Raw genomic sequence first — 13,589 nt, 5'->3', positions numbered from 1 at the left:
AAAAACTGTGGGAAGTCGCCAGTAACACCTACTCCACATCAAACAGGAAATGAGTGCAGGCACTGAGAGTCTTAATTAAAGCATAGGTGTGAAGTAAAAAGGTTTTCTCAATTATGAAAAGTCACAAAAAAGTAAAAACCGAACCAGAAGAGTTTACTATAAAAAATATAAAAATTTGGGGAAATATATTTTTTGCTATATCTTGTGGGTATTTTTAATATTTTTACCACACCCAAGGTTAAGAAATATCTTTATGACCTTACAAACATTTCAAGAGCCATCATTTACTTGTATCACACATGATAAACTCATATATTTTCTATTCCTTCCTTTTTTTTATCCTGTTACATCCTTGTTGTTGTTGTTGTTTAGTCATTAAGTCATGTCCGACTCTTTTGCAACCCCATGGACTATAGCCCTGCATGCTCCTCTGCCCATGAGATTTCCCAGGCAAGAATACTGGAGTGGGTTGCCATTTCTTTCTCCAGAGGATCTTCCTGACCCAGGGATTGAATCCATGTTTCCTCATTGGCAGGCAGGCTCTTTACCACTGAGCCACCAGGGAAGCCCTGGTTACATCCAACTGAATTGTTATTTCGTAATCTACCAATGACTCTAACCTGCAATTTGAAAACATTATTTCATGGCACATAAAGACCAGACCATTAAAGTTCAGTCTTGAAAGTTCTAATTTAGGAGGATCAGGGATTTCAGGTAAAAAAAAAAAAGGAGAGTTCTCAGAACTATAGAAGAGTATATAAGTATATAAGCCAAGCCACAAGGAGGATTTTGGAGATAGAGATGGACTTATTCAATGGAAAAAAAAGTCTGATTCTGTATTATATCATTTGTAAACCTGAACAAAAACTATAAATATGGCTAGTAAATTAGCTTTCCTTAGATATCTGAAAACTGTTCCAAAGAGGTAAACGGAGAGATCAGTATTACATGATTTTTAGAGAGGAGGGTATGTGCAATCAAGTACACATCTTGGTAAAATGTACTGTTTTTCTCAAGGAGGAGATATCTTAGTGAATGGTTTTAGTGCTCCTCTAAGTATGGGAAGATGAAAGAAACTGGGTTCATAAAATTCTCCCCTAGAAAAATCTGTCTGCAGGCCTGTCCTGCCAGTTTCCCCAGAGCACAGAGTGCCTCCTGCTGGTCTTCACTGTGAACTTTTTTCAGGGTATACCATGGGTCAGCGACTGAAGCAGCTGATGACTTGATTCCGAGGTTGAGCAACATTCTTTACAATCCCTTCCCTTTCTATCTTAACTTCAACCAGGGTTTAGTAAGCATTTTGTGACAAATTTGCCCCCCAGTAGTAGGAAGGCTCATTCCCAGATCAGCAAAGATTTCACTGATAGGCTCTCAATGTGCTATTACTGAACTAAGCCCAGTTAACAGTAGCCAAAAGTCTCCAGACCACCTGTCTTACTAGTCTGTTATGGTCCAAGAAATGGTTCCTTTTCATTGCTTCTTCCCACTACTAGTTATAATCGTTGAGCTTATAGTACTACATAGTTGGTCAATCATTTCAGGTTTCCTAATCATCACTGAATTTACCTGAGGTCAGTGACACATTTGGTAGTGCAAAAAACAATAATCATGTAAAATAGGCAGAATACAAATAATATAGCTAGTAACATAAATAAGGACATCAGTGAGTATTTAAGCTAAAGACTTTCATCAGGTGCAACCCAGTATTTCCCCAGGTCATCTGACCAGTTTGTTTTACATCAATCGCTGTCTTTAGGAGAAATAATATACTGGCTTCATACACAAAAGTGAAAGTGTTAGTCACTCAGTTGTATCTTTGCGACCCCATGGACCATAGCCCACCAGGCTCCTCTGTCCATGGAATTCTCCAGGCAATACTGGAGTGGGTAGCCATTCCCTTCTCCAGGTGATCTTCCCAACCCAGGGGTCAAACCTGGGTCTCCTGCATTGCAGGTGAATTCTTCACCGTCTGAGTTCACTAAAGATGTCTGCATGTACAAGGTAATCAACCTTGGGTAATCAACTCCTGACTGGATTGAGAAAGGAATGTTATCTTTAAAAGAGTAGCATGACTGGTGCCAGAAGAAAAATCGATCTTTATTGTTGAGGAGGTATTTGTCTGGTTAACCCATAATACAAATGCACAGTGCACACTAGAGGTGAGATAGGTGGCCAAAAGGGGCAGAGAAAAAGTTTATGTTTAAATGTTCCTTGTCTGGCAACTCACTCCAGTATTCTTGCCTGGAGAATTCCATGGACAGAGGGGCCTGGCAGGCTACTGTCCATAGGGTCACAAAGAGTTAGACATGACTGAGTGACTAACATTTTCACTTTCACTTCTCTGGCATAAAATATGAATATTTATTTCATCGTAACCATAATATAAAGACATTGCAATCCCTAAAGCACTTGAATGCTCCTTTCAGAATTTCCATCAAGCACATTCCATAATGTTTAAAATTAATAACTACTTTTTATTCAAAATTGCTTTTATTTTACTAATTAAAATTACAATGGCATCATTTTCTTTTACTTTGTTATAAGTATAAAAATTTTCAATTTGCTTATAAGTTAAACATGTTTTTGTTTATGTTTTAGCCTAGAAACAGAAGCACCATTTTTTAATAATGCTTCCATTAAAAAATGAAATTGAAATTCCAAGGTGAATGATAAATTAATTTTGGGACACAGTATGTGTAATTTCAGGATTTCATCTAGGAGCTAGGGCAAAACTGTTAAGCCTATGACCAAAAGCTAGAGGGACCGGGGTTAAAGATACCCATAGGTGTTCACCTTACAGTGGCAGAGCTAGGCATGAAGAGTTTTAGAAAAGTAGGTAGAACCAGAGAAGGATAAGGAGACTGACAAAATCAGATAAGACTAAGCGCAAGAGATACACAGAAAGCAATGAAATTTCTATAGCAATAAGAAAGGAAAGGATTAGTTTTACTATAGAGGGGGGAAGAAAGGGGACATAGTGTGAAAAAGAAGACAAAGAAACATATATTTGGTGATAAACTAGTAGAGACTACATCTAATATAATCCTTACAACAAGCATCAGTTTAGAGATGAAGAAACTGAGACCAGGAAATGTACACAAAATCCTGTACACTTTTAAGATTAGAATCCAAATCTAACTCCAACATTTGCATTCTCTTCACTTCAAATCTTTGCTCCCTCCTTGGAGACAGAGGATCTGGAAGGTGCAGTGAGAATCCAAATTTCACAACAAACAATGTGAGTGGGGGCATATTATGACAAATGAGAAATCGAAATTAGCCTACTTTATTCAGAATGTTGGGTCTACTATATGAGTCTAAGAAGCAATGTAGAGATTTCTCTCATAAAACAAAAGCCCCTGAAACAATGGATATAAAAACAACTAGTTTAATGCTTAAAAACACCATCAATAAATGATAATTGTCATCATTTATTATCACTAGTCACTTTCCATATTGCCATTATGTGCTAAGTTTCTGATGAACACCATTGTGGTTAAACAATTGAGATTTCCATGTGTTTCTTTCATCTGCATTTAATTTGTTCAAGCCTTTTGAAATATTTCAGAAAATGTGTTCCCCTTCTTGCTAGTAATTTAACTTCACCTTCATAGAAAGCTTCCATATCAAGAGTTAAACTGACTTTGATAACTGAATCTCAAATTTTAGAGAAATTGAAAACCAGGTCAAGTATTTCCAATTTCCCAGATAAAAATGTTTCAGACTCCATTTTCACAGCAGGAAGTACAGAGAAAAACAATTTTTTAAAATTAACAATTGGAGTTATGACATTTTCAGTAAAAGTTCTAAAAAACAAAGAGCATTTTAAAAAATGACACATTAACAGTCAATTTGAGATTTGTCAGGTGTGATGACAACCTAAAATGGTCGAAAAGAATTTAGAGTTTAAGTAAAAGAAAAGATAAAGGAAAACCACTGAAGAAAAAGAACCGGAAGCTCTCCAGTCTAATTCTGATTCCCCTAATCACAGCATCATCAGAAGGCTTTTTCTCTTACATGAAGATGTCATTGTCATTGGACACACAGTGTGTGACTGCTCAGTCGTGTCCGACTCTTTGCGACCCCATGGACTGTAGCCCACCAGGTTCCTCTGTCCCTAGAATTTTTCAGGCAAAAATACTGGAGTGGTTGCCATTTCCTTCTCCAGGGGATCTTCCTGACCCAGGGATTGAACCCACGTCCTCTGTAGTTCCTGCATTGGCACGCAGATTCTTTACCACTAAGCCACTTGGGAAGATATCCATCCCCAAGACTTTTTCCCTTACCCCTGCATTTCTCTACAGGCTATCCCTTCCATAGCCTCAGTTATTACCCCTGAATAATTCCCAAATCTTTCAATTGCCCCCATCCCACATTTCCATAATGCTTCAACTCAGATTTCCTAGTATCTATAGATTTCTGTTTGGATGACCATAAGCTCATTTTTTTCTGAAATGAAATTCATTATTTTTTCCTCCAAACTAGCTTTTGCATCTGACTTTCCTATTTTGATGATGGCCTATAAACATTTCTAGTCAACAGATTTGAAACCCCAAATTCTCAAGATCTGACTCCAAGCACTCTTTGAGACCCCAATTTCCAAACAAGCTCAGCAGATTCCACCTCTACTCTTCCATTCGCCTACTTATCCCTTCAGCTTCTCTCTTCTACCTTTCATTCTATTATATCTGTCTGCTGCTTTCCATTCCAACAACACCTTCAAGCATAAAGCTTTCATTACCTGTCACCCAGATTAGTGAAATCCTTTCCATTGCCTCCTTGTTTTTGCATCTCCATTCTAATCTGTCCTACAAAACACCACAAGATCATTTCTCCAAGGCACAATTCTCATTACATCACTCCTCTCTCCAAAAACCTTCTACAGCTTCTCAGGACTTATTCCATTAAGGACAAAAGCACTATGCATTTAATGTGTATTTAACCCAATCCATGCTCCAGCAACAATGTACCATTCTGGAGCAAGTACTTCACTTTCTTTCTACACTTGTTCTGTCTTCTAACTGGGACCTCCATTATGCTACACATCCAATTCCTACCCATGTAAAAACAGAAATACGTTAAATGGAAAAAAAAAAAAAAGACACAGAAATATCTGAACACTGTTAAAAAAAAAAAAAGGTAAGTTGCCTATCATTTCATGTAAAATGCAAAAGACTAGTAATATCCAATATAAGCAAGGATGTGGAGAAGTAAGTGCTCTCATACAGTGAAGAGTCTACATCACTGCAATAGTTTTGGAGGAAATGTAACAATCTCCTACTGAACTAGAATATGTTTAACCTTTGAGGAATTTCACTTCTAGGAATTTATCCTACCAAAAAAACCCCACACAACAAACAGCACAGGAAATACAGTCAATAGTTTTTTTAAAACTTTGTATGGAGTATAGTTTATATAAATTCTAATTACTCTGTTGTATACTTGAAACTAATATAATATTGTAGGCCAACTATACTTCAATTTTTAAAAAAGAAAAGTCCACACAGTTATGCAAGGATTATTTGTAATAACAAAAATTTAAGACAATTTAGGTGTTTACAAAAATATTCTATGCTATGCATGTTCATGCTCGGTCTCTCAGTCGTGTCCAACTATTTGCCACCCCATGGACTGTGGCCCATCCTCTGTCTACAGGATTTCCCAGGCAAGAATACTGGAGTGGGTTGCCATTTCCTTCTCCAGGGAATCTTCCCAACCCAGGGATTGAAACTGTGTCTTCTGTGTCTCCTGCATTGGCAGGTGAATTCTTTACCACTGAGTCACCTGGGATGCCCCTTATTCTATGCTATCCCCAAACTCTAAAATAATGTGTACCTACGACTATGTATAACTTAAGTAATCAACAAGGATATCTATATAGCATAGAGAACTATACTCAATTTTTTGTAATAACCTATAAGGAAAAAGAATAGATACATATAAACATATATATGTGTATAAATATAACTGAATCACTTTCCTGTACACTTAAATTAACATATCATTGTAAATCAACTATACTTTAATAAAATATAAAATAAAATACTGTGTATCCATTTAAAAGAATGAAATAGAGTAAATAATTACAGGAATAACAGCTAATAATTACTGACTGCTTTCTAGGAGGCAGGAATTCTTTTAAATGCTTTGCAAATATAAACTTTTTTCACAAAATCCTAAGACATGAATCTACATGCACTTGGGTGGAGACATGCTCATGCCATAGTGATGAATGAAAAACATACTACAAAAGGATACTTAAGTTACATACAAAAGAAAAAACACCATCGTTTAACCAGTCTCAATAGCGGTTACCCGCTAGGAAAGTGTTTTCAATATGGGAAGAGGAGTGGACTTCTTTTTAATCCTTTTTAAATTGTGTATTTTTTTTTAAGCATGCAGTGCTTTGTAATTTTAAAATAGACTACAAACATGCATATGTGAAGACTGTAAAGAAACATTAAATAAACTGTAAGATGTTTAGAATTTTTTTTCAATTTTCAAATATTCTATATTACTTTTACTGTTTTTTGTTTGTTTTGTTTTCATAAAACCTCCACGCCTCTTTCAAGGTCCATTTAAAATGCTATCAACCACTCTGTCCTATGAGACAGTGTGTAGTAAGGACTCTGAAATCGCATAGACCTAGGTTTGAATCCAGCAGGCACCACCTTAGTGACTGACCTTAGGCAAATTATTTAATCTCACTGGGCAAAATTTCTTATTTTGTTAGACTATGATACCAACATCATGGGCCTTGGTGAAGATTAAATATAATAACATCTGTGAAACATTTAGCACAGTGTCTACCACAAACCAGATCTTCCATAAAATCCTTTCTTCCTTGGAATACTGCCTAATTCCACCAACTTTTAATAACTTGTCTCTTCTGGGAGGCTCCAAAAGCTGTAGTTTTTTGCTAATAAATAACGTTAATGCATTTTTTTTGCCACAACTGATTGACTTGTCTTAAGGAAGCAAAGGCATCCTACTCCCTGATTTCCTTTCACAATGACTAAGCAGACAACCTTGAAAACAGCACTCAACGCAATGCAACAGTGTGATTTCCAGAGAATCTGACATTACCTAAGCGGACAGGTGTGAAACAGAAGGTACGGTCAGCAAAAAGAATCAACATATTGGCTTATTAAAAGACTTAGTAGAACTCTTCCCCTTAATAAAAAAAAAAAAAAAAAGTCCTTCAAAAAGTTAAGCTCATTGTTTTCAGTAAATCAACAGACCAAGTTTTAGCCTCCCACCTCTGCACTATTCAAGTAAACATTCAAAGCTTTCTTCCACCTTTTCTCTAATTCAGAGAAAGAAGAAAATATCTGAAGTAAAAGTTTAGCTTTATAAAGAATTATTTCTGATAATACATTTACAAACTGAAAACTCCCCCCTTTACCCCTAGGACAGCACGACAAGATATTAAAAAAAAATTAAAGGCAGAGGTAACACCTAGTCACCCCAGAGCCTCTCTAAAATTCTAAAGGCACACCAGAGCTGGGAGTGGGGGAGCTAAGATTGCTAAATTAAAAGACACTTTAAAAATCAAATAAAGGATGCCATTAGGTTAAGTAAAAAGGGAGCTTCCATTGCTAAAAATTAAGGGCAAAACACTGATGCATGAATAAAGTCAGTGCTTTTCATGATCCCAAACATGTCTCATGGGATTAAAGCTCTGTAGTCAAAGTCATGGAACATATTATTAACCTAACTCGCTAGTGAACACTCATTAGCTCAACACAAGCTCACAAGCTCCAGAACACAGTTCGTTAAGACATCCATCCTGCGTATCCGACAGCCTGGGTCAGCACAAGCGACTGCTCTCTCAGTACAGTCACTGAGCTGGAATTAATTCTTAAGCGCCTTGCAAAAAGCTCTGGCAGAAAGAAAACAGGAGACACTTACCTTGAGAAGCAAAGGCAGCCTATCCAACTTCCGGTTTTGTTAACAACTCGTATCTCTTTCTCAGCAGCTGGGTGGAGCCAGCTTACCCATAAGAAGAGAGTTTCCCAAACTAAGCAGCAAAACAGGATTTGCAAGACCGGCACTAGTCTCAGGACTCTGTTTCTGAGAATTAACCCTTCTGTTCTACACAAAGAAACAATTTTACCATTACCAACTAATCACTGTTTCACTGAGAAAATTAAATTTTTGTCTTTAACTATAAAACCATTTGAAATACAACCTGCTCTGTATAATGTTAAGTAAAGACAGAGAACCTGTTTGTGCTTAGGTAAGGGTTGCCAAATTTAGCAAAATAAAGCATAGGATGTTAAATTCAAATTTCATATAAACAACCAATCATTCATTAATATAAGCATTATCCTATGCAATATTGATGACACATTTATATTAAAAAATGATTCATTGTTTCCCTAAAATTCAAATTTACCTTCTATTTTATCTGACAGGGTTTCCCTAATTGCTCAGTTGGTAAAGAATCTGCCTGCAATGCAGGAGACCCCGGTTTGATTCCTGGGTCGGGAAGATCCGCTGGTGAAGGGATAGGCTACCCACCCCAGTATTCTTGGGCTTCCCTTGTGGCTCAGCTGGTAAAGAATCCGCCTGCGAAATGCGGGAGACCTGGGTTCCATCCCTGGGTTGGGAAGACCGCCTGGAGAAGGCCACTATTCTAGCCTGGAGAATTCCATGGACTGTATATTCCATGGGGTCACAAATGGTCGGACATGACTGAGCGACTTTCACTTAGCTTAGCTTAGTTTAGCTTAGTTTATCTGGCAACCTTATCTAGGGAATAACAATAATTAGCAGACTATTGCAATTAACTACAAAAGGTGTAATAGAATCAGACTGCATTAAAATGACACCTTTGAAAGTGCAAGTGACATAATGCAAAATAATTCTTTTATTACGCAAATTTTACTTTGGGGCTTCCCATGAGGCTCAGTGGTAAAGAATCCACCTGTCAATGCATGAGACTTAAGAGTCCTAGGTTGGATCCCTGGGTGGGGGGGAAGATCGCCTGGAGGTGGAAATGACAACCCACTCCTGTATTCTTGCCAGGATAATCCCATGGACAGAGTTGCCTAGTGGGCTACAGTCCATGGGGGTCACAAAGAGTTGGACAGACTCAGGCTGAGCATGCACACCTTGGAATTCAGGAGTTTTGTTTGTTTTTGTTTCTTTTTAAAGACTTTAGGCTTTGTTTTGCCAAGATTTTTTTGTCAAAAAAAAAAAAACAGGGCTAGGAAAAGACAATAGTAAATACTTCAGACGATGACTAGTATGTGCAGACTGAAAAACAGACTGTCACACATGCCTTGACTTGTGATCACTAGTTGGCAATCACATTAGTAAATTTTCTAAAACTTTTCTAAAAGGGAAAAGAGTAGGGAAAGAACACCATCACTTTAATCTTTAGGAACTTGCCACAAATTAACAAAAGCCCCCTTTACAGGATTTTAGAGAGAAGCTTTAAATAAAGAAGACTCTGATTTTCTATCCTAAAGCTGCTTGGAACGTGAATGAACATAAATGGAGTCAGTTGAACTTCAGTACTCCCATATTAAGGGTCAAGTGGTGACGTAACTTTCTCTAGTTATAATTAGACTCTTTCCAGGAATAGTCCCCAGTGAACACTTTACATGCCAAAAGCATGATAAAAAGTCTATAAAACAAATAATTCTTAGAATATGCTATCAATCTTTCATCCTAAAGCAATCTTAGAAAGCAGTATGATATGGCAAAAAAAACTGAATGGAGAGGTTTAGCACTATCTAAAACCACCTTTTCCAGGCTTATCATTTCCCTTAAAGTCCCCAGTCCTAATTCCCTTTATCATTCCCTCCCAGAAGCTCACCTCTTGAACTACTTGTCAGCTGCCAGAAAAGAAACGCTATTTATTAGAGTCTTCAATGGACACTGGACTCTGAGAAGTAGATACCAGCCCATTGGATCCCACTCTCAGGTCTCTAAATTAGCAGTTCTCAAATTTTGGGGTTTCAGGACCCTTTTGCAACTCCTAAAAATCATTACAGCCCCTAAGAGATGTTTGGTTATGGGGGTGATATCTGTCAATATCTATTGTATTAAAAAAATTTAATGAGATATATTTAAATACTTATTCACAAATTCCACATATTTATTTATGGACAAATGACAATAATGAACTCATAACATACAATTTTTTTTTACTCTTAATATTTTTTCCTCTTGCTGTTATAAGTGTTTTTCAAATATAAGAATTCAGTGAGAAGAGTAGTATTGTTTAAATTTTTACAAACTTCTTCTGTGCCTGGGTTAATAAAAGACAGCTGGATTCTCATACCTGCTTCTCCATTCAGTCTGTTGCAACCCAATACAACACATCGTGCAGTCACTGGAAAAACCCACTGCACACTCATGAGAGAATGAATAAGGCAAATAAAGTATAGCATGAGCAATAATAACCATCTATTAGGCTTCCATTTTGAACAAGCACATGAATTATATCTAAGTCTCACAAGGACTCTAGGCAAAAGGTATTTGTCATGGACATACTGCAGCTGAGAAGGCTAAGGCTGTGCCTGGTTAAGTAAATAGCCCAAAGTCAGGCAGATAAAAGTGGCCGACAGGGATCTAAGCCAGAGCTACTGACTCTCCATATACTGAGTCCCACTGCCAAGTATGAATGAGGGTGGATGGGCCAAACATATAAATCTTCCTATTGCAGTCAGCATGTCATTAAAAATTACATTCAGGTACAATATCTCCAATTGATTAGACCCTGCCTCAATTCCATAAAGGGTTTCCCTGACAGGTCAGTTGGTAAAGAATCTGCCTGCAATGCAGGAAACCTGGGTTCGATCCCTGGGTTGGGAAGATCCCCTGGAGAAGGGAAAGGCTACCCACTCCAGTATTCTGGCCTGGAGAATTCCATGGACTGTACAACTCCATAAAACCAAATCCACTGTCTAAAATAAACTTATTTTCACTCAGTCTTTAATTATATCTCATCAAATTTCATCCAAATTCATCCCCTCTTCTCTATCTCCAGTGCCTTCATTCTGGCTTACATCCTCATTACTTCTCAGCAGGACTATGGTCATTATCTACTAAGCACCTCCAGTTTCTCATTAACTTAACAAGCCATCCCACATGCTATCATATTAATCTTCCTAAAGTATAACCCATACCATGTAATTCTCAAAAAACCTTCACTTACTACTGAATGAATGAATGTCCATATTCCATAGATTGACAGTCAAATGAAATAATATCTGTAAATCACAGTGCCTGCCACAAAAGTATTTGTAAATGAAACATGTCATCTTCCCATGCCTGACAATAAGAAATTGTTCCAAAATTACCCATAAACTTCTGACCAAACTCTGCTCATTAAATCCACATTTTACGTGTTCTCTGACAACACAAAGCCATTCTCAGCATTAGATTAGTAGTAGCAATATTCTTCTTCATACTTTTCTTCCCACCAGTTCCAGGTCACTTCACAGTATGCTCCTCTAAACACAGCCTACTCCTTAAATTACTCAACATAATTTGACTTCTCTATGATCAATGATCCTGAACAGTATCTGCCACTTCACCCAACCCCTGGCTAGAATTATCTGTGTCTTCAAAAGGTAACTAACATTGTTACTGAGACCCAGTCTTGACTTATTTAGGTAAAATTAATCTCTTGAAAAAAATCTTTATTTCACCATAATTTCTTTTCACTATAAAAAAACTTGGAGATGATCTGAAGTCAAAAAAGTCTACTCCAATGTAAATACATAGAGGATAACTCTTTGTGGCATAGGACTTTGCTTTCTGATAATAATTCTTTTCCAGTGAGATATTTCCTTGTTGTGCTATACTGTACTGCTCTTTGTAGAAAGTCTAAGCCTTCCATTCTCCAGCTATTAATATAGAAGCCCTGTTCTACCTATTACTAATGATAATCAAAAAAATGCCACTGCACATTTCCAAAGTTGCAGCAGGAAGAAGATATAAGGTATGAGAGTGACTCCACTGTGTAAGGCTGTGATTAGATGAGTCACTCCCGATCCCAACGGAATGAAGCATTTTGCCTTTGAAGAAAATAAATGCCAACAGGGGAAAGACTCAGAGTATTACCCCATTTTAGTAATAGTTCTGCTTCTTCGGGCTTCCCGGGTAGCACTAGTGGTAAAGAACCTGCCTGCCAATGCAGGAGACATAAGAGATGCAGGTGTGAACCCTGGGTCGGGAAGATCCCCTGGAGGAGGGTATGACAACTCACTCCAGTAATCTTGCCTGGAGAATCCCATGGACAGAGGAGCCTGGTGAGCTACAGTCCATAATATAACAAAGAATCGGACATGACTGAAGAGATTTAGCACGCATGCATGCACTGCTTCTTCAGGTTGGCAGGTAAACGAGAGAAGCTTGGCTTAAAATGAAGGTGAAAAGGCAAAGGAGTGTGGTGAAAAGAGCACTAGATCATTTTAGACAAATCACTTATCCTCTCTGCTCTTGTTACCTCAAAAGTAAAAGTGAGGGGTTACAACCAGAATCATATATTCTTTAAGGTGTCACATTAAATTCTGAATGCAGTTTCTGGTGGCCAAGAAGAGGCACATAACGGACTAGAAAAATATTAGATTTTTAGGTGGTCAGTTTAAAAAAAATTATCACATCCAACAAATATTTTGTCAACTAACCTACTGTATCTCAAAGATTGTACTAGGCACTAACCTATATTTGTATAAGGAGGTTCTAAATCTACTATAATATATTGTGTCTTCCTAGGTGGGTGAGAAAGAAAGAAGGAAGGAAGGAAAGAGGAAGGGAAAGGAGGAGAAAGGGAATAAGGGAAGGGCACAATTACCTGGTAAAACTGCATGTGCCTGTAGACATGCAGTCTTGTAGTTTTCCAGACATCTGAGCATGTAATTTGTCCCATAAGACTCTTGAGAGTCCCTTGGACTGCAAGGAGATCCAACCAGTCCATCCTAAAGGAGATCAGACCTGGGTGTTCATCGGAAAGACTGATGTTGAAGCTGAAACTCCAATACTTTGGCCACCTCATGCAAAGAGTTGACTCAGTGGAAAAGACCCTGATGCTGGGAAAGATTGAGGGCAGGAGGAGAAGGGGAGAACAGAGGATAAGATGGTTGGATGGCATCACCGACTCAATGGACATGGGTTTGAGTGAACTCTGGGAGTTGGTGATGGACAGGGAGGCCTGGCGTGCTGCAATTCATGGGGTCGCAAAGAGTTAGACATGACTGAGCGACTGAACTGAACAACACTGTATATTTTATGAAGATAAATTTGGTTCAGGCTTCCACAAACACCTGCATTCTTAGATTTTCAACTTCCCTTGATGTTAATAAACACCCCAAATATAATTATAGCCCTCATCTTTTATATAATAATCAATTTCAGTCTTGTTTTCTTGCTTTCAAGCTAATTGAGCATCTCTCCATTCAAAAACTGAACTCACTCTATTTTTCTCCTAGTCGGCTGAATAATAAGTCTCCAAAAAGTTATCTACATGCAAATCTCCAGAACCTATGAATGTTACAAGGCCAAAAATAGTGCGGGGGGTGGGAGTGTTACAGATGTCACTGAGTTGTTATCTTGGATTTTCCAGGTGTACC

The 13,589-nt window shown here is 37.8% G+C and overlaps 1 protein-coding gene across 1 annotated transcript in view; it reads right to left on the bottom strand.

The window, feature by feature from the left end:
- FRRS1 (ferric chelate reductase 1) overlaps nucleotides 1-8,017 on the bottom strand; it is a 52,807-nt gene extending 44,790 nt beyond the window's left edge. Inside the window, exon 1 of the mRNA XM_027536423.1 lies at nucleotides 7,912-8,017. The gene's annotated coding sequence lies outside the window, so the exon portion shown is untranslated. The remainder of the gene's footprint in view (nucleotides 1-7,911) is intronic.
- Between the last annotated feature and the right edge of the window lie 5,572 nt (nucleotides 8,018-13,589).

Source organism: Bos indicus x Bos taurus, chromosome 3, assembly GCF_003369695.1.
Source record: "Bos indicus x Bos taurus breed Angus x Brahman F1 hybrid chromosome 3, Bos_hybrid_MaternalHap_v2.0, whole genome shotgun sequence".
NCBI lineage: Eukaryota > Metazoa > Chordata > Mammalia > Artiodactyla > Bovidae > Bos > Bos indicus x Bos taurus.
The sequence above is the reverse complement of the archived record's forward strand: the minus strand, read 5'-3'. Positions and strand labels throughout refer to the sequence as shown.